General features: G+C 39.3%; 1 long non-coding RNA gene across 1 annotated transcript in view; it reads right to left on the bottom strand.

Moving 5' to 3' along the window:
- Window positions 1–13,446: 13,446 nt before the first annotated feature.
- LOC133227755 (uncharacterized) overlaps window positions 13,447–22,857 on the bottom strand; it is a 218,930-nt gene continuing 209,519 nt past the window's right edge. Inside the window, exon 3 of the long non-coding RNA XR_009729928.1 lies at window positions 13,447–13,587. This is a non-coding gene — a long non-coding RNA (uncharacterized LOC133227755). The remainder of the gene's footprint in view (window positions 13,588–22,857) is intronic.

The raw sequence follows: 22,857 nt of genomic DNA, 5'->3' as shown, positions 1-22,857 counted from the left end.
AGATTAAAATACTTAGGAATATATCTACCTAAAGAAACTAAAGACCTATATATAGAAAACTATAAAACACTGGTGAAAGAAATCAAAGACGACACTAATAGATGGAGAAATATACCATGTTCATGGATGGGAAGAATCAATATAATGAAACTGAGTATACTACCCAAAGAAATCTATAGATTCAATGCAATCCCTATCAAGCTACCAATGGTATTTCTCACAGAGCTAGAACAAATAATTTCAAAATTTGTATGGAAATACAAAAAACCTCGAATAGCCAAAGCAATCTGAGAAATAGAATGGAACTGGAGGAATCAACCTGCCTGACTTCAGGCTCTACTACAAAGCCACAGTCATCAAGACAGTATGGTACTGGCACAAAGACAGAAATATAGATCAATGGAACAAAATAGAAAGCCTAGAGATAAATCCATGCACCTATGGACATCTTATCTTTGACAAAGAAGGCAAGAATATACAATGGAGAAAAGACAATCTCTTTAACAAATGGTGCTGGGAAAACTGGTCAACCACTTGCAAAAGAATGAACCTTGAACACTTTCTAACACCATACACCAAAATAAACCCAAAATGGATTAAAGATCTAAACATAAGACCAGAAACTATAAAACTGCTAGAGGAGAACATAGGCAAAACACTCTCCGACATAAATCACAGCAGAATCCTCTATGACCCACCTCCCAGAATATTGGAAATAAAAGCAAAAATAAACAAATGGGACCTAATTAAACTTAAAAGCTTCTGCACAACAAAAGAAACTATAAGCAAGGTGAAAAGACAGCCTTCAGAATGGGAGAAAATAATAGCAAATGAAGCAACTGACAAACAACTAATCTCAAAAATATACAAGCAACTCCTGCAGCTCAATTCCAGAAAAATAAATGACCCAATCAAAAAAATGGGCCAAAGAACTAAATAGACATTTCTCCAAAGAAGACATACAGATGGCTAACAAACACATGAAAAGATGCTCAACATCACTCATTATCAGAGAAATGCAAATCAAAACCACTATGAAGTACCATTTCACGCCAGTCAGAATGGCTGCGATCCAAAAATCTACAAGCAATAAATGCTGGAGAGGGTGTGGAGAAAAAGGAACCCTCTTACACTGTTGGTGGGAATGCAAACTAGTACAGCCACTATGGAGAACAGTGTGGAGAGTCCTTAAAAAACTGGAAATAGAACTGCCTTATGACCCAGCAATCCCACTGCTGGGCATACACACCAAGGAAGCCAGAATTGAAAGAGACATGTGTACCCCAATGTTCCTCGTAGCACTGTTTATAATAGCCAGGACATGGAAGCAACCTAGATGTCCATCAGCAGATGAATGGATAAGAAAGCGGTGGTACATATACACAATGGAGTATTACTCAGCCATTAAAAAGAATACATTTGAATCAGTTCTAATGAGGTGGATGAAACTGGAGCCTATTATACAGAGTGAAGTAAGCCAGAAAGAAAAACACCAATACAGTATACTAATGCATATATATGGAATTTAGAAAGATGCTAACGACAACCCTGTATGTGAGACAGCAAAAGAGACACAGATGTATAGAACAGTCTTTTGGACTCTGTGGGAGAGGGAGAGGGTGGGGTGATTTGGGAGAATGGCATTGAAACATGTGCAATATCGTATAAGAAACGAATCGCCAGTCCAGGTTCAATGCAGGATACAGGATGCTTGGGGCTGGTGCACTGGGATGACCGAGAGGGATGGTATGGGGAGGGAGGTGGGAGTGGGGTTCAGGATGGGGAGCACGTGTACACCCATGGTGGATTCATGTTGATGTATGGCAAAACCAATACAATATTGTAAAGTAATTAACCTCCAATTAAAATAAATAAATTTAATAAAAAAAATATTAAAAAGTGATGCTGTTTAAGTTCTGCTCTCAATATGTCAGCAAATTTGGAAAATTCACCAGTGGCCACAGGACTGGAAAAGATCAGTTTTCATTCCAATCCCAAAGAAAGGTAATGCCAAAGAATGTTCCAATTATCAAACAATTGTGCTCATTTCACATGCTAGCAAGATTATGCTCAAAATACTTCAGGCTACACTTCAGCAGTATGTGAACTGAGAACTTCCAGATGTACAAGCTGGGTTTTGATGAGGCAGAAGAACCAGAGATCAAATTGCCAACATTCATTGGATCATGGAGAAAACAAGGGAATTCCAGGAAAACATCTACTTCTGCTTCATTGACTACACTAAAGCCTTTGACTTTGTGGATCACAACAAACTGTGAAAAATTCTTCAAGAGACAGGAATATCAGACCACATTACCTATCTCCTGAGAAATCTGTACATGGGTCAAGAAGCAACAGTTAAAACTGGACATGGAACAATGGACTGGTTCCAAACTGGTAAAGGAATATGTCAAAGCTGTATGTTGTCAGCCTGCTTATTTAACTTATATGCAGAGTTCATCATGCAAGATGCTGGACTGGATTAATCAAAAGCTGGAATCAAGATTGCCAGGAGAAATGTCAACAACCCTACCCCAGCTATGGAATCAGTCATTTCTCTAAGGAGTTCTGGTCCCCTTTAGTAAAGAATGACATGGTTTTTCCAATAGTTATGTATGGATGTGAGAGTTGGACCATAAAGAAAATTGAACACCAAAGAATTGATGCTTTCCAAATTGTGGTGCTGGAGAGAACTCTTGACAGTCCCCTGGACTGCAAGGAGATCAAACCAGTCAATCCTAAAGGAAATCAACCAATTTTCATTGGAAGGAGTGTTGCTGAAGCTCCAATACTTTCATCACCTGATGCGAAGAGCCGACTCATTGGAAAAGATCCTGATGATGGGAAAGATTGATGGCAAAAAGATAAGGGGGCAGCAGAGGATAAGGTGGTTAGCTAGCATCACCAACTCAATGGACATGAATTCAAGCAAACTCCAGGAGATAGTGGAGAGAGAAGAGCCTGGCATGCTACAGTCAATGGAGTCAAAAAGAATCAGACATGACTTAACAACTGAACAAGCTTGGGGAATATCATCTTAATGAAATGATAAAACTAGAATCATTAGTACTGTGACAAATCAGTTACATGCTCTTTGACAAGATGCAATGAGAAGAATGCAGCATCACTTCTATGCTATGCCTGAGAGAAATAAAACTGGATACTCTCCAAAAAAAAAAAAAAAACAATTCTGTAATCCCTCAAAGTACCAAGATCCTGAAAGTCAAGAAAAGAAGACCAAAGATAGAGGCAAACTAAAGAGACACAACTAAACGCAGTGTGTAATTCTGAACTGGATCCTTTCCTTATAAAGACATCACTGGGACACTGACTGAAACCTCAGTGAAAGGATAAGATAGGATGGTATTAATAGCATATGTCAGTATTAGTTTCCTGATTTTGATGGTTGCTGTGGTTATACAGGGGAATATCCTCATTTGTTAAGAGTACAATCTAGCTTTAAAGTATGATAGGGGCATCCTGTCAAAACTTACTCTCAAATGTTTCAGAAAAAAATTGATTTGTTGTAACTTTTATGTAAGTTCAAGATAGAATCAACATTTTAAACTTCACACTACCATATATAAAATAGATTACTAATAAGGACCTACTGTATAGCACAGGAGGCTCTACTCAATATCCTGTAATGACCTATACAATGACCAAAGAATCTAGAGAAGAGTGAATATATGTATAACTGACTCACTTTGCTATACAGCAGAAACAAAGACTATATTGTAAACTAACTATAGTTCAATTAAAATTTTTACTAAAAGAAGGACATCAAAGAATTTTAATAATAAATGGTGAATTGGTTATACCACATGTTCTGGGCTGGTAAGGGTCCCCCTGAAAAAGGCAGATAGTGGAGTCCCTCCTGGGTGATGGAATAGGGAAGGGTACAGGACATGAGTGCAGCAAAGGTGGAGAGCTTGTCCCAGCACACCCTACCCAAGCTGGAGACTGAGGGAATGATGCATCTATGCATCCTCATAGCAGAGATGTCCTGATGAGTGTGCATGGCAGTGCTTTCTAGTTCTGAGTCATCAGGTAAAGTCAGCTTCCTCTGCTCTTCTCAGTATAAATGGTTTTTTAAGAATAAGCCCTTCCCCTCTAGAGTCCATTCCCATGTAGATGAGCCTCTAGAAGTTGGTAGGGGAAGGGAAACAACTCTGGGTTTGGAACGTTAAAACCTGGTTTGACCTTGGGCCCTTGGGGCATCCTCCCTTCCCACCTCACTGCTTGCTCTGAGCATCAGATGAGACAGTTATGAAAACTCCTTAGAAAGGGCTGTGGCAATGCTAGTATCACCATGGCTCCTCACTATCTGAGCTCACATGAGGAAAATTAAGAAGGTGAGGGGGTTTTTTTGTTTGTTTTTTGCCTCTGTTTTCCTTTTCTTTATTACTTGTCATCTTTTGAAACTACCTTTGATCCAGCATTCTCAGCAGCTCACTTATTACCCTGTTTTGACCCATTTGCATGTATCTTTTCTGTCTATCAAAATACTAATTGCTCAGCCAACAGAGGAAATTGTGGATCTCAATCACACACATACTATGTGCTGAGCCAGTAGGAGCAATAAAAAAGATTACATGCACGCTCAGTTTCTAAGTTGAGTCCGACTCTTTGAGACCCCATGGATGTAGCCCACCAGGCTTTTCTGTCCATGGAATTGTCTAGGTAAGAATATTGGAGTGGGTTGCCATTTCCTACTTCAGAAATCTTCCTGACCCAGGGATCAAACCCATGTTTCTTGAGTCTCCTGCCTTGGCAAGCGGATTGTCTACCACTAGCAACACCTGGGAAGCCCAATGCTATGCTAAAATTATGAAGCTGTGGAGATGGGGTAGTTGCATGCAGCAAAAGACCTTATTCCTAGTAGAAAAGAAGGGTGAGGAAGAGAAGGGGGCACTGGAGAAAAAAAGCAGAAATCACTGAGTGTTTTATTACCCAAAAGACCTCAAATGTAAGACCTTAAATAATAATAATAAACTTTTAAAAGTAACCTTAAATAATTTAAAGCCTTAAATAATAATAAAAACTTAAATAAGCTGCCTGAGAGACAGCTTTGCCCATGGCAAAACCTATTCACATGTAAGGTGTGTGATATATTTACTGAAAGAACAGGCATCTGAGGTTTGGGTTAGCATGGAAGGAATAACATTGGTTTTATTGGTTTAACCAAGTGAACACTAATAACCACTCACTCATACACAAATATTCACAGAACTATCAAGCTGGGACTAACATGCAGGGTTTCAGGGACTATATCCAACTTCATCATGTTCATGATGTCAACTTGGTTTTGGATCAAAATGTTCAGGGTTAGTACTGTATGGCCTTGTTGCGTGTATCTGTGCTTAGTCGTTCAGTTGTGTCTGACTCTTACAACCCCATAGACTATAGCTGTAGCCTGCCAGGCTCCTCTGTCCATGGGATTCTCCAGGCAAGAATACTAGAGTGGGTTGCCATTTCCTTCCTCAGGGGATCTTCTCAACCCAGGAACTGAACCCTGGACTTTTGAATTGCAGGCAGATTCTTTACCAAATGAGCTATGAGGGAAGTCTTGTTACTCCTATATAAAAACACCTATTTAGAGCTATGTGAGTTTCCCACTGGGTGAAAGTGAAAAGAGCATTGAAGAGACTGATCAAGAATGCCCTTATGTGTTTGTTTTTCCCTTTGTCAGAGGAATAAATAGCAGTGTCTGGAAAGTCAGAGTGAAAAATAGCATGACTAAGACCACCACCATAGCATGACTAGGAGGGAGGGAACACAGCTCCACCCATCATGACAAAATTGGATTAAAGATTTACTGAGCATGGTCCTGCCCTTCAGAACAAGACCCAGTTTTCCCCTCAGTCAGTCTCTCCTATCAGGAAGCTTCCATGAGCCTCTTATCCTTCTCAATCAGAGGGAAGACAGACTGAAATCCACAATCACAGATAACTAACCAATCTGATCATGTGGACCACAGCCTTGTCTAACTCAGTGAAACTATGAGCCATGCCCTGTAAGGCCACCCAAGATGGACGGGTCATGGTGGAGAGGTCTGACAAAATGTGGTCCACTGGAGAAGGGAATGGCAAACCATTTCAGTATTCTTGCCTTGAGAACCCAATGAACAGAATGAAAAGGCAAAAAGATAGGACACTGAAAGATGAACTCCCCAGGTTGGTAGGTGCCCAATATGCTACAGGAGATCAGTGGAGAAATAACTCCAGAAACAATGAAGAGATGGAGCCAAAGCAAAAACAATACTCTGTTCTGCCTGTGACTGGAGATGGAAGTAAAGTCCAATGCTGTAAGGAGCAATAATGCATAGGAACCTGGAATGTTAGGTCCATGAATCAAGGCATGTTGCTGTTGCTGCTAAGTTGCTTCAGTCATGTCCAGCTCTGTTCGACCCCATAGACAGCAGCCCACCAGGCTCTGCCGTCCCTGGGACTCTCCAGGCAAGAACACTGGAGTGGGTTGCCATCAAGGCATGTTGGGAGTGGTCAAATAGGAGATGGCAAGAGTGAACGTTGACATTTTAGGAATCAGATAACTAAAATGGACTAGAATGGTTGAATTTAACTCAGATAACCATTATATCTACTACTGCAGGCAGGAATCCCTTAGAAGAAATGGAGTAGCCATCATGGTCAACAAAAGAGTCCAAAATGCATTACTTGGATGCAATCTCAAAAACGACAGAATGATCTCTGTTCGTTTCCAAGGCAAACCATTCAATATAACAGTAATCCAAGTCTATGCTCCAACCAGTAATGCTGAAGAAGCTGAAGTTGAATGGTTCTTTGAAGAGCTTTTAGAACTAACACCCAAAAAAGATGTCCTTTTCATTATAGGGGACTGGAATGCAAAAGTAGGAGTCAAGAAACACCTGGAGTAACAGGCAAATTTGGCCTTGGAATACAGAATGAAGCAGGGCAAAGGCTAATAGAATTTTGCCAAGAGAATGCACTGGTCATAGCCAACACCCTCTTCCAACAACACAAGAGAAGACTCTACACATGGACATCACCAGATGGTCAACACTGAAATCACATTGATTATATTCTTTGCAGCCAAAGATGGAGAAGCTCTATACAGTCAGCAAAAACAAGACCAAGAGCTGACTGTGGCTCAGATCATGAACTCCTTATTGCCAAATTCAGACTTAAATTGAAGAAAGTAGGGAAAACCACTAGACCATTCAGGCATGACCTAAATCAAATCCCTTATGATTATACAGTGGAAATGAGAAATAGATTTAAAGGACTAGATCTGATAGACAGAGTGCCTGATGAACTATGGATGGAGGTTTGTGACATTGTAGAGGAGACAGGGAGCAAGACCATCCCCAAGAAAAAGAAATGCAAAAAAGCAAAATGGCTGTCTGAGGAGGCCTTACAAATAGTTTTGAAAAAAAGAGAAGCTAAAAACAAAGGAGAAAAGGAAAGATATACCAATTTGAATGCAGAGTTCCAAAGAATAGCAAGGAGAAATAAGAAAGCCTATCTCAGTGATCAGTACAAAGACATAGAGGAAAACAATAGAATGGGAAAAACCAGGGATCTCTTCAAGGAAATTAGGAGAACCAAGGGAACATTTCATGCAAGGGTGGGCTCAATAAAGGACAGAAATGGTATGGACCTAACAGAAGCAGAAGATATTAAGAAGAGGTGGCAAGAATACACAAAAGAACTGTACAAAAAAGATCTTCACAACACAGATAGTCATAATGGTGTGATCACTCACCTAGAGCCAGACATCCTGGAATGTGAAGTAAAGAGGGCCTTAGGAAGCACCACTACAAACAAAGCTAGTAGAGGTGATGGAATTCCAGTTGAGCTATTTCAAATCCTGCAAGATCATGCTGTGAAAGCGCTGCACTCAATATGCCAGCAAATTTGGAAAACTCAGCAGTGGCCACAGGACTGGAAAAGGTCAATTTTCATTCCAATCCCAAAGAAAGGCAACGTCAAAGAATGCTCAAACTACCACACAATTGTACTCATCTCACACGCTAACAAAGTAATGCTCAAATTTCTCCAAGCCAGCCTTCAGCAACACGTGGACTGTGAACTTCCAGATGTTCAAGCTGGTTTTAGAAAAGGCAGGGGAACCAGAGATCAAATTGCAAACATCTGCTGGATCATCGAAAAAGCAAGAGAGTTCCAGAAAAACATCTATTTTTGCTTTATTGACTATGCCAAAGCCTTTGACTGTGTGGATCACAATCAACTGTGGAAAATTCTGAAAGAGATGGGAATACCAGACTACCTGACCTGCCTCTTGAGAAACCTATATGCAGGTCAGAAAGCAACAGTTAGAACTGGACATGGAACAACAGACTGGTTCCAAATAGGAAAAGGAGTATGTCAAGGCTGTATATTGTCACCCTGCTTATTTAACTTATATGCAGAGTACATCATGAGAAACTCTGGGGTGGATGAAGCACAAACTGGAATCAAGATTGGCAGGAGAAATATCAATAACCTCAGATATGCACATAACACCATCCTTAAGGCAGAAAGCGAAGAATTAAAGAGCCTCTTGATGAAAGTGAAAGTGGAGAGTGAACAAGTTGGCTTAAAGCTCAACATTCAGAAAACTAAGATCATGGCATCTGGTCCCATCACTTCATGGAAAATAGATGTGGAAACAGTGGAAACAGTGTCAGACTTTATTTTTGGGGGCTCCAAAATCACTGAAGATGGTGACTGCAGCCATGAAATTAAAAGATGCTTACTCTTTGGCAGGAAAGTTATGACCAACCTAGACAGCATATTAAAAAGCAGAGACATTACTTTGCCAACAAAAGTCCATCTAGTCAAGGCCAAGATTTTCCAGTAGTCATGTATAGATGTGAGAGTTGGACTATAAAGAAAGCTGAGCACTGAAAAATTGATTTTTCTGACCTGTGGTGTTGGAGAAGACTCTTGAGAGTCCCTTGGACTGCAAGGAGATCCAACCTGTTCATCCTAAAGGAGATCAGTCCTGAGTGTTCATTGGAAGGACTGATGTTGAAGCTGAAACTCCAATACTTTGGCCACCTGATGCAAAGAGCTGACTCAATTGAAAAGAACCTGATGCTGAGAAAGATTGAAGGTAGGAGGAGAAGGGAACAACAGAGGATGAGATGGTTGGATGGTATCACCAACTCAATGGACATGAGTTTGGGTAATCTCCGGGAGGTGGTGAGGGACAGGGAAGCCTGGCATGCTGCAGTCCTTGGGGTTGCAAAGAGTGGGACACCACTGGGCAACTGAACTGACTGACTGACTGAAGATGACCACAGGACTTCTTTGGTGGTCCAGTGGATAAGAATCTGCCTGCCAATGCAGGGGACGTGGGTTTGATCCCTGGCCTGGGAAGATTTCACATGCTGTGAACAGCTAAGCCTGTGTGCTGCAACTACAGACAACCGTATTATTATTAGAGACTGTGCTCTGCAACAAGAGAAGCATGTGCACTGCAAGTAGAAACCCCCCACCCACTGCAACTAGAGAAAACCCGTGCCCAGCAACAAAGACCCAGTGCAGCCAAAAATAAAAATAAATAAAATACATTAAAAAAAAAAAAAGACCAGCACAATATCTTCCTGGGACTTTCTTGCTCTTCATATTTGGCTAAGAATTTTACCATCTGAGCCATGATCCACCAACCCTTTCCTGGCAGCCCCCTGCCTCCCATAAAAGCCAGCTGTCTGCTCAGCTAAAAGCAGCCATGCTGAGGGCCTCTTTGCCAGTATCTGCGAAACCTTCACAATGTATTCTCTCCCTATTTGTAGGTTAAACTGAATAATCTCAGCACAGAGGATAGTCTTCATTTATATTTGGTTATTTAGACATAAGCAACGGTAGTAGTATTTTTTAATAACAATAATAAATATATTATGCAATTCTTATGTGCTAGATTCTATGCATTATCTTCTTTAATCCTTATAAAACCTAGAAGTTATCTAATATCATTCCCATTTTACAGATAAGAAACTGAGACTTGGAAGAATTATGCAACTTGCCCAAGTTACAGAGCTAATAAAAGGCAGAACTGAGTTTTATTTGGTTAAAATTAAAGCTCTCATTCTTAACCACTATTTTACTAAGCTAATTCTAACATATTTTATTCAAATATGCAATAATATTTGGAAGCAATAACTATTTTATTTCTATTTTTTAATTGGAGAAAAACTGCTTTACAATGCTGTACAACTGTAAATAATAAGTCTAAAATAATTTTGAAATCTAAAGTTAAAAAAAATCACAAAGTATCTTAAAATTATTGCAATGGAAGCAATAACTTTAAAATACTTTGTGATTTTTCTTAACTTTTGATTTCAAAATAATTTCAGATTTATTATTTTCCAGTTACAAAGATAGCACAGAGAATTCTCATATACCCTTCATTCAGCTTCCCTTAATGTCATATTACATAAGCATATTACATTTATTGAAACCAGAAATTAGCATTGGTTCAAGACTGTTAACTAGAGACTTTATTCAGATTTCTCCAGTTGTTTTTTTTTTTAACTTGTTCCCATTTTTAGATCCAATTCATTTAGTTATTAGTCTATAACAGTTTTTCAGACTTTCCTCGTTTCTCATGACTGACACTGGTAGAGTATGCCTCAGGTATTTTGTAGAATGTCCCTCTGTTGGAGTTTTTCTGAGGCTTTCTCATGACTATAATTTTTTGTTTCTTATGAGGTTATGCATTTAGAAGATGAAGAATAGAACAAGGTGAAGTGACATTTTCATTGTATTATCAGCAATACACGATATCAAGGAGACTTTTTACTGGTGATGTTAACTTGACCACTTGGTAGGGTGGTATCTTCCAGGTTTCTTCATTGTAAAGTGATTATTTTTCTCAGCTCATATTCTATTCATTTGAAGCTTGTCACTAAGTTCAACCCATACTCAAACCTCCACTTCCTGGAGAAAAGGGTATCAAAAAATTTGTGGCCATATGTTAAAACCACCATGGCAATTCATATTTGGGGCAGTTACTTTGAAACTGCAAGTATTCTCTTTCTCCTTAAAGTTTTACCCGCTAATTTTAGTACCCATCAATAGACTCCGCCTGCACCAATAATTGCTCTGGTGTTGAAATGGTGATTTTGTATTTCTCTCATTATTTCTGCATTTATTTATTTATTTATTTTATAACACATAACTTTATTTTTTTTTATTTTTTAAAATTTTATTTTATTTTTTAACTTTACAATATTGTATTGGTTTTGCCATATATCAACATGAATCTGCTATTTCTGCATTTATTATTTGCAATTCTTCTGTAAGGAAGATTTGTTCATTCTTCCTCAGTTATTTATTTATTCCATCATTTATATCAAGATACATAAATTAGGTTTATATAAAATTAGTATACATAAACTGCATATTATAGGTTCTTAGGTATTTATTAATTCATTTAAACATGTTATCTAGAAATAATTTTAGATTTACAGAAAAGTTGCAAAAGAATTCCCATATACCCCTCACCCAGTTTCAATTTCCCCTAACACAACTAACTTAAATTACTATGGCATATTTACCAAAACTAATAAACTAGTATTTGTATCACTATTAACTAAATTCCATACTCTATTTGGATTTTATCAGTTTTCTTGTTAATGTCTTTTGCTGTTCAAGGAGCCCATCTTGGATGCCATATTACGTTTTATTGTCATTTTTCCTTTAGTCTTTCTTAGTCTGTGATGGTTTCTTTCTCCCTCATCCTTTTCAGGAAGATTATGTCATGTATCTGTATTTGTTTAACACAGTCTGTGTTCTATTCCAGGATCTCTTCAACATCCTACTTGATTTTTCAAAAATTTGCATAAAATGAAGTTTACTCTTTGTGATGCACACTACTAGAGGTTTTATCAAAAGCACAGAGTACCTTTATCTGCCACTGCAGTACCATACAGACTAGGTTCATCAACCTTAAAATTCCCTTCTGCTGTCCATCTGTAGTCATGCACGCATGCTAAGTTGCTTCAGTCATATCTGACTCTGTGCAACCCTATGAACTCTAGCCTATCTGGTCACAGAAAACCTAAGAGCTTACTGCCAAATCTGGTGTCTTGTAGACTTTTTGCTTATGTTTTGTTTCTTAGACTTTTATAGTTTGATATCTTCTCTTTAGATTTATGTTCCATTCCAAATTAAGTATTATGTATTGTGTGAGTTAAGGGTCAAGGTTACTTTTGCAGGAAAGTAAGAGTTGCTCAGTGGTGTCTAACACTTTGTGAGCCCATGGACTATACAGTCCATGGAATTCTCCAGGCCGGAATACTGGCGTGGGTAGCCTTTTTCTTCTCCAGGGGATCTTTCCAACCCAGGGATTGAACCCAAGTCTCCTGCATTGCAGGCAGATTCTTTACCAGCTGAGCTCCCAGGAAAGCCCAATATTACTTTTGCATAAGGATAACCAATTGCTCTAGGACTGCTCGTTAGAAAGTTTATACTTTCCTTATTGAATGGGTTAATATCTTTTATTGAAAATCAGTTAACCCTATTAACCATCTGACTTCATTACTGTAGCTTTATGGTTATAGTTTTATAGCTATATAATTCTTAAAATCTGAGTACTGTAACTTTGTTCTTCATTTAAAAAATTGTCTTGGTTATTCTGGGTCTCTTGCATTTACATGGAAATTTCAGAATCAGCTTTCAGTTTCAATAAAAAAAAAAACTTGATAAGATTTTGATTGTGATTACATTGAATCTACACATAGATTTTTGAGTAACTGATATCTTTAAAATATTGTATCTTTTGAATCATGAACATGATATATCTGTCTAGTCATTTATGTCTCTTTTAATTTCCCCAAGAACAAAATATTTCTTGAAGACAAAAGAGTAAGAGTGATAAAGTCCACACAGCAAAGCTACAGGATTTAGTACTACCTAAGGCAGATTAATGTGGTGACAAGTAGCATTTTATATATTTCAGAATCCTCTCAGGAAAATGAAATTTAGTAACTGACATCATAATGATAACCTAAGGTTATCAAGTGAATATTAAATGCTATCCAGTATATTATTTAACACGGCAAAACAGCATATATTTTTAAAGAGATCTTTTAATTAATAGTGATAAAAATAAAGTGTGGTGCTTAAAGAAATAAGTTCCCATTAAATGGAAAATTTACTGAAAAAGAAATACTTCATTTCCAATAGCACCAAAAGACTGAAACATAAAGCATAAAGACTAAAACATAAAGGATAAATGACTCCCTTTATCTAGATATTTATAGAAGTAAAATAGGTAGGCCAGGTTTCTCCTTCTGCCTGGGTATCTCCCTGAGAGAGACACAAGGAGTTTTTCTTTCACTATATACTCAGGGCTTTGCAGGATGTTGTTTGATCTTGTTTGTGACTTCAAAAAGTGGCTGACAATGTGCGAGTGGCTCTAAGAATTTCCCACAAGAAATGCAATGTTTTCTCTTACCTAAAAATAAAGGAAGCCTTGGTTTTCTTGTAGATAGACTTCAGTCTCTCAGAGAAGAGATGAAAACTGTCAGGTTTATTTTCTTTTTCTCACAATACGAGGTAAATCTCCCTTGGCCTTACAGCTTTGGTAGTTGGAGACCTAATCGACACAGACAAGAGAGATTAAAGGAGAACAGTAAAAGAATTTTCATCATTTTACACAATTGCTTCATGAGTCATGCTTTTCTATGATTTGATGCTGAATACTCCCTCAGGATATTGGAGCCTAGTTAAATACTTGAAGTATTCCACTCAGTCAGGGATGAAAGGAACAGGCATGGCCTCAAGACCTGTTTCACATTAAGTACTGTAGGTCCAGCCCCAGAAGAGTATTTGGAGAGAACTAGCAGTGGGGAAAAAAAAAATTGTTAATAATTCCTTCTAGCTCAAAAAATTATTATTTTTTCTGGAAGATTGTATTGGCTTATAATATTATCACTGAAAAGGCTGAATATGAGAAGAAGGAGAAATGTGGAAGATGAAAACTACCATTTAGTGTTGATAAAGACTTACTATTTTTTGAAAAACATCATTCTGAATCCTGGAAGTCACTGACCTTTTAATCAGTTCTCTATTCCTTGCTAGCACAGAAATAGTGTCTCTTGTGTCTCCTCCATTATAGGTAGATTCTTCACCTGCTGAGCCCTCAGGGAGGCCCAAAATCTCAATACAAGACATTTTTTTTCTGCCATGGTGATTTGGACCTATGCATATTTCTTATTACATTTTGCCCAGAAAAATGTAGCAAACAGCTTTTTGTCAATATTAACAAAACATAACATTTTTCAATAATGAACATGATTCAGTCTTTTTGTAATTAATATATTTAATGTCGGATGGGGAGCAATTCATTTGGCATTATGTGAGGTGGGGATCTCTAAAATCAAGAGTACCTAAAATAAACTGTAGATCTTAAAAAGACTATCTTATTTAGTTACTGGGTGGGGGATAACCTCTTCCAATAACACAAGACACGACTCTACATATCGGCATTACCAAATGGTCAATACAAAATCAGACTGATTATATTCTTTGCAGCCAAAGATGGAGAAACTCTATACAATCAGCAAAAACAGGACCGGGAGCTGACTGTGGCTCAGATCATGAACTCCTTATTGCCAAATTCAGGTTTAAGTTGAAGAAAGTAGGAAAAATTAGTAGGCCATACAGGTATGACCTAAACCAAATCCTTATGATTATAAAGTGAAAATGACAAATAGATTGAAGGGATTAGGTTTGATAGACAGTGCCTGAAGAGCTATGGACACAGGTTTGTAATATTGTACAGGAGGTAGTGATCAAGACCACTCCAAGAAAAGAAATGCCGGAAGGTAAAAGTTGTCTGAGGAGGCCTTACAAATAGCTGAGAAAAGGAGAGAAGCAAGAGGCAAAGGAGAAAGGGAAAGATATACCCAAATGAATACAGAGTTCCAAAGAATAGCAAGGAGAAATAAGAAAGTCTTCAATGAAGGACAGAAATGTTAAGAAACTAACAGAAGCAGAGGAGATTAGGAGGAGGTGGCAAGAATACACAGAACTGTACAAAAAAAGGTTTAATGACCTGGATACCCATGATGGTGTGATCACTCATTTAGAGCCAGACATTCTGGAGTGTGAAGTCAAGTAGGTCTTGAAGTGAAGTCTCTCAGTCATGTCCAACTCTTTGCAACCCCATGGACTGTAATCTACCACGCTCCTCCATCCATGGGATTTTCTAGCCAAGAGTACTGGAGTGGGTTGCCATTTCCTTCTTCAGAGGATCTTCCTGACCCAGGGATCGAACCCAGGTCTCCCGCATTGTAGGCAAATGCTTTACCATCTGAGCCACCAGGGAAGTTCAAGTAGGTGTTAGGAAGCATTATTACCAACAAAGCTAGTGGAGGTGATGAAATTCCAGCTAAGCTACTCAAAATCCTTAAAGGTGATATTTTAAAGTGTTCCACTCAATATGCCAGCAAATTTGGAAAATTCACCTGTGGCCACAGGACTGGAAAAATGTCAGTTTTCATTCCAATCCCAAAGAAGAGCAATGCCAAAGAATGTTCAACATACAATTGCTTTCGTTTCATATGCTAGCAAGAGTATGCTCAAAATCCTTCAAGGTAGGCTTCAGCAGTACATGAACTGAGAACTTCCAGATGTACAAGCTGGATTTAGAAAAGGCAGAGGAACCAGAGATCAAATTGCCAATATCCCTTGGATCATAGAAAAAGCAAGGGAATTCCAGAAAAATATCTACTTTTGTGTTATTGACTATGCTAAAATCTTTGACTGTATGGATGACAAAAAACTGTGGAAAATTCTGAAAGAGATGGGAATACCAGACCACCTGACCTGCCTTCTGAGAAACCTGTATGTAGGTCAAGAAGAAATAGTTAGAACTGGACATGAAACAACAGACTGGTTCCAAATTGGGAAAGGAGTATGTCAAGGCTGTATATTGTTATCCTGCTTATCTAACTTATATGCACAGTATATCATGCAAAATGCCAGGCTGGATGAATCACAAGCTGAAATCAAGATTGCCAGGAGAAACATCAATAATTTCAGATATACAGATGACGCCACCCTTATGGCAGTAAGCAAAGAGGACCTAAAGTGCCTCTTGAGGAAGGTGAAAGAAGAGAGTGAGTAAACTGGCTTAAAACTCAATACTCAAAAACTAAGATTGTGGCATCTGGTCCCATAACTTCATGGCAAATAAATGGGGAAAAAATGGAAACAGTGACAGGTCTTCTTTTCTTGGGCTCCAAAAACAGAGCAGCCATGAAATTAAAAGATGCTTGCTTCATGGAATAAAGCTATTACAAACCTAGACATCGTATTAAAAAGCAGAGACATCACTTTGTTGACAAAGGTCCCTGTAGTCAAAGCTATGGTTTTTCCAGTGGTCATGTACAGATATGAGAATAAAAAGGCTGAACACTGAAGAACTGATGTTTTCAAACCATGGTGCTGGAGAAGCTTTTGAGAGTCCCTTGGACTGCAAGGAAATCAAACCAATCAATCCTAAAGGAAATCAACCCTGAATATTCATAGGAAGGACTGATGATGAAGTTGAAGCTCCAATACTTTGGTCACTTGATGGGAAGAGCTGACTATTTGAAAAGACCCTAGTGCTGGGAAAGGTTGACGGGCAGGAAAAGAAGGGGTGACAGAGGACGAGATGGTTGGATGGCATCTTTAACTCAATGACCATGAGTTTGAGCAAACTCTGGGATATAGTGAAGGACAAGGAACCCTGGCAGGCTGCAGTCCTTGGGGTTGCTAAGAGTCGGACTAAGCTAATGAACAACAGCAAAAATACCCAATAGATGCTATTTAAAGTTACTCTAATATATCACAATCATAAAAAGCCTATGACATTTGTTTTGGTTTGTTTGTTACAGTCATGTCTCTACCCCTACACAGCCATTACTTTATTCTATGATCATTGCAGGTAGAACTAGTGTCTCTGCCTTTCTTTTTTTTCTTGTAGCCATGGAGTTCTGTTTCTAAAATACATCTTTTATTATGTCATGTGCTGCAAGGGCACAGGAGGGCCAAGAGGAACTACTCCCCGAGGGCAGCGATGAGGAGATACGCATATCAATAACCTCAGATATGTAGATGACACCACCCTTACGGCAGAAAGTGAAGAGGAACTAAAGAGCTTCTTGATGAAAGTGAAAGAGGAGAGTGAAAAAGTTGGCTTAAAGCTCAACATTCAGAAAACTAAGATTATGGCATCTAGTCCCATCATTTCATGGGAAATAGATGGGGAAACAGTGGAAACAGTGGCAGACTTTATTTTTTTAGGCTCCAAAATCACTGTAGATGGCGACTGCAGCCATGAAATTAAAAGACGCTTCCTCCTTGGAAGGAAAATTATGACCAACCTAGATAGCATATTGAAAAGCAGAGACATTACTGAACTGTGGTGTTGGAGAAGACTCTTGAGAGTCCCTTGGACTGCAAGGAGATCCAACCAATCCATTCTAAAGGAGATCAGCCCTGGGTGTTCTTTGGAAGGAATGATGCTAAAGCTGAAACTCCAGTCCTTTGGCCACCTCATGTGAAGAGTTGACTCATTGGAAAAGACTCTGATGCTGGGAGGGATTGAGAGCAGGAGGAGAAGGGGACAACAGAGGATGAGATGGCTGGATGGCATCACCGACTCGATGGACGTGAGTCTGAGTGAACTCCGGGAGTTGGTGATGGACAGGGAGGCCTGGCGTGCTGCGATTCATGGGGTCACAAAGAGTCGGACACGACTGAGTGACCGAACTGAACTGATGTCATGTTCTAAGTTACTTCAGTCATGTCCAACTCTGTGATCCCATGGACTATAGCCCACCAAGCTCGTCTCTCCATGGGATTCTCCAGGCAAGAATACTGGAATGGGTTGCTATGCCCTCCTTTTATTATGTCATAGATCTGCTCAAAAACACATAGTGCGTCAAGGAAGAGGAATTGTTTAAGATGAGTCTCAAAGAATAATCCAGAGAATAGCAGACTGGCAGGTCAGGAAATGGGCATTCCTGAAAAGCACCCTACATTACGATACCCAATGGCTTGCTACTTTCAGGAGCTTCTAAGTAACTGGCTGTGTCTGAGGCACATGTGTTAGGAGGGATGGAAAGAAGGCTGTGCAGTTAACCAAGGATCAAATCACAATGAGTCTGGTGAATCACGGCAAGAATTTTTGACTTTATCATGTGGTATAGGGGTCGCAAAGAGTCGGACACGACTGAGTGACTGAACTGATATGGTAGTTTAAGCAGGAAATTAATATGATGTGGTTTTCCTTCTAGAATATATTTCTAGCACTTTCTGTTCCATATAATCATTTAAAGCATAGCCATTCCCTTCTCCAGGGGATCTTCCTGACCTGGAGATCAAACCTGGGTCTCCTGCACTGCAGGAAGATTTTTTACTGTCTGAGCTACCAGAGAAGCCCCTAAAGGCTTCCAGGTGACCTATATTACTTATTATGGAAAACCACATAAACAAAGCACCTGTGCCCCACCTTGCAACTCATCCATTATACCCACCACACACTTCAAAATTCTCCAAAAGATTTCCAGGATTCTTTGCCCCATTTGGTTCTATGGTCCATCCTCGGAGTCTCACCATTCATTTCTGCCTTACATTAATGACATTGATTTAGACTTTCTACCCTCTGGACATAATATTGATATTCATGAGTTAGCATGATATATTGCAATTTGGGGTAAGAAGCTATTCCTTACACACCACCACTCAGCTCCACCTTGGCTTCTTGAACATAGCTTTTCCCTTTGACTTATCTGACTGGAATAGGAACCAAATAACAGTAGTAGAAAGCTCGAGGTTAAAAGCAGGTTAGCAAGCAGACAAGAAAGACAATGGTGGAAATATTGCAATGACTATGGATAAGATGAACTAAGAGAAGGAAAGTATGAAGGAGTGTGAAGAAAGTCAAATAAGAACAACTTTATGGGGATAAGGAGCAGAAGAATGACTTCCAGATGACTAAGTGCTCACATGCAAGCAGATAAAACAGGAAGCAGATTTTATGAGAAAGACTATGATCCTGGTTATGATCTGTTGAGTCTATAGTGCCTAACAGAAATTTTGATGGAGAAATCCATGGGCAGCAGGACATTTAGATTTGGAACTCAGGAGCATCTACACCGGAGACAGTGATTTGGATGCAGTGAAGGAAATAGGCAGGAATGAGGTCACCCTGAGAAAGTGTTCACTGTGAGAAGAGGATGAAAGATGAAACCCTGTGGGACAAACGCATATAATGAACAAGTAAAAACAACAATATCTGGGGGAAAAACAAGTAGGAGTGTCCAGAGAGATAGAAATTAGACCCAGAGAGAGTTCCTTAGCTGTCTTCCAGTTAAATAGATTTGGTGTTTAGAAGTGTTTTGGTGACCTTGGAGACAGCAGTTTCAGGGAAGTGATTGTAATACATTATTTTTACTGGAAAAGAAAGAGCTGAGGAACTGTTTACAGAAAATATGGGTAACTTTAAAAAACTTGATAACCAATGAAAAGAATGAGATAAAACCTTAACTGGTTTCAGAGACTTTGTTCCTTTGTTTTGCCTTTTTTTTCAAGCTGGATTTAGAAAAGGCAGAGGAACCAGAGGTCAAACTGCCACATCTGTTGGGTTATAGAAAAAGCAAGAGAATTCCAGAAAAAACATCTACTTCTGCTTCACTGACTACACTAAAGCATTTGACTGTGTGGATCACACACTCTGTGCAAAATTCTTCAAGAGATGAGACTACCAGAGCACCTTACTTGCCTCCTGAGACACCTGTATGCAGGTCAAGAAGCAACAGTTAGAACCAGACATGAAACAACAGACTGGTTCTAAATTGAGAAAGGAGTATGTCAAGGCTATATATTGTCACCTTGGTTATTTAACTTATATGGAGAAATGCCAGGCTGGACGAATCACAGCTGGAATCAAGATTGTCAGGAGAAATATCAATAACCTCAGATATGCAGATGACACCACCCTTATGGCAGAAAGTGAGAGGAACTAAAGATCCTCTTGATGAAGGTGAAAGAAGAGAGTGGAAAAAGCTGGCTTAAAATTCAACATTCAAAAAAAACAAAGATAACGGCATCCAGTCCCATTACTTCAAGGCAAATAGATGGAGAAACAATGGAAACAATGACATATTTCATTTTCTTGGGCTCCAAAATCACTGCATATAGTGACTTCAGCCATGAAATTAAAAGATGCTTGCTCCTTGGAAGAAAAGTTATTACCAACCTGCTGCTGCTAAGTCGCTTCAGTCGTGTACGACTCTGTGTGACACCATAGACAGCAGCCCACCAGGCTCCCCCGCCCCTGGGATTCTCCAGACAAGAACACTGGAGTGGGTTGCCATTTCCTTCTCCAATGCATGAAAGTGAAAAGTGAAAGTGAAGTCGCTCAGTCGTGTCCGACTCTTCGCAACCCCATGGACTGCAGCCTACCAGGCTCCTCCGTCCGTGGGATTTTCCAGGCAAGAGTACTGGAGTGGGGTGCCATTGCCTTCTCCGTTTACCAACCTAGACAGCATATTAAAAAGCAGAGACATTACTTAGCCAACAAAGGTCTGTATAGTCAAAACTATGGTTTTCCCAATAGTCATGTATAGATATGAGTTAGACCATAAAGAAAACTGAGCAATGAAGAACTGATGCTTTGAACTCTGGAGTTGGAGAAGACTCTTGAGAGTCCCTTGGACAGGAAGGAGAACAACCAGTCAATCCTAAAGGAAATCAGTCCTGAATATTCACTAGAAGGACTGATGCTAAAGCTGAAATTCCAATACTTTGGCCACCTGATATGAAGAACTGACTCATTTGAAAAGACCCTGATGCTGGGAGAGATTGAAGGCAGGAGGAAAAGGGGATGACAGAGGATGAGATGGTTGGATGGCATCACCAACTCGATGGACATGAGTTTGAGCAAGCTCCAGGAGCTGATGATGGACAGGGAAGCTGGGCATGCTGCAGTCCATGGGGTCAACAAAGAGTCAGACATGACTGAGTGACTGAACCAAACTGAACCTATGCATTAGCAGACGGATTCTCCACCACTGAGCCACCAGGGTAGACCAAGACTCCAAACGAGGCTAGAGAATATTGTATATGGATGGTACCACCATATCCTATGAAATAGAATGGAAATAGGGAAAGAATGCTACTGATAGTAAGCTTCTAGATATAGAAGTGAGAAACTGAGGAGATTAGTATTTGTGCACTTTGATTTTGCCTTTGATTTAGGGGACCTGTTCAGCTATGGAAAGTGAGAATAAATGTTTTAAGTGTGGTGAACAACTGGGATTGTGCTTAAGAATCATCTGGAGGGTTTATTCAAAAGCACATTGCTGAACCCTATTCCCAGAATTTCTGTTTTAATAGACCTAGAGTAAAGCCAAGAAATTTGCTTTTCTAGTCAATTTCCAGGTTTGGGGACCATTCTTTCAGAACCATTACTCTGGAAGCTCAGTAATGAGAATTTGATAGAGATGAATTTGTTGAATAAAGAGGAATATGCAGCCTCCATAAGACAGGATGGACAAGAAGGAAACAGAGGTTAAATAGAGAATTGCATTTTTCTGTTTGTTTGTTTCAATAAAGGGAGTAAGGGAATTCATTAAAGTAACTGAGGGCTAGAAGAAACTAGTCTCATCACTTGGAGTTCCAGACATTCTAGGAATCAGAGAACTAAACTGGACTGGAATGGGTGAATTTAACTCAGATGACCATTATATCTACTACTGTGGGCAGGAATCCCTTAGAAGAAATGGAGTAGCCATCTTGGTCAACAAAAGAGTCTGAAATGCAGTACTTGGATACAATCTCAAAAATGACAAAATGATCTCTGTTCATTTCCAAGGCAAACCATTCAGTATCACAGTAATCCAAGTCTATGCCCCAACCAGTAATGCTGAAAAAGCTGAAGTTGAATGGTTCTGTGAAGACCTACAAGAGCTTTTAGAACTAACACCCAAAAAAGATGTCCTTTTCATTATAGGGGACTGGAATGCAAAAATAGGAAGTCAAGAAACATCTGGGGTAACAGGCAAATTTTGCCTTTGAATATGGAATGAAGCAGGGCAAAGGCTAATAGAGTTTTGTCAAGATAATGCACTGGTCATAGCCAACACCCTCTTCCAACAACACAAGAGAAGACTCTACACATGGACATCACCAGATGGCTAATACCGGAATCAGATTAATTATATTCTTTGCAACCAAAGATGGAGAAGCTCTATACAGTTAGCAAAAACAAGACTGGGAGCTGACTGTGGCTCAGATCATGAACTGCTTATTGCCAAATTCAGACTGAAATTGAAGAAAGTAGGGAAAACCACTAGACCATTCAGGTATGACCTAAATCAAATTCCTTATGATTACACAGTAGAAGTGAGAAATAGATTTAAGGGACTAGATCTGATAGACAGGGTGCCGGATAAACTAGGGACGGAGGTTCATGACATTGTACAAGGAGACAGGGATCAAGACCATCCCCATGGAAAAGAAATGCAAAAAACCAAAATGGCTGTCTGGGGAGGGCTTACAAATAGCTGTGAAAACAAGAGAAGCAAAATGCAAAGGAGAAAAGAAAACATAAGCATCTGAATGCAGAGCTCCAAAGAATAGCAAGGAGAGATAAGAAAGCCTTCCTCAGTGATCAATCCAAAGAAACAGAGGAAAACAACAGAATGGGAAAGACTAGAGATCTCTTCAAGAAAATCAGAGATACCAAGGGAAAATTTCATGCAAAGATGGGCTCGATAAAGGACAGAAATGGTATGGACCTAACAGAAGCAGAAGATATTAAGAAGAGGTGGCAAGAATACACAGAAGAACTGTACAAAAAAGATCTTCA

Source organism: Bos javanicus, chromosome 16 (genome assembly GCF_032452875.1).
Source record: "Bos javanicus breed banteng chromosome 16, ARS-OSU_banteng_1.0, whole genome shotgun sequence".
Classification (NCBI taxonomy): Eukaryota; Metazoa; Chordata; class Mammalia; order Artiodactyla; family Bovidae; genus Bos; species Bos javanicus.
Note: the sequence above shows the minus strand (reverse complement) of the source record. Positions and strands in the feature narration are given on the sequence as shown.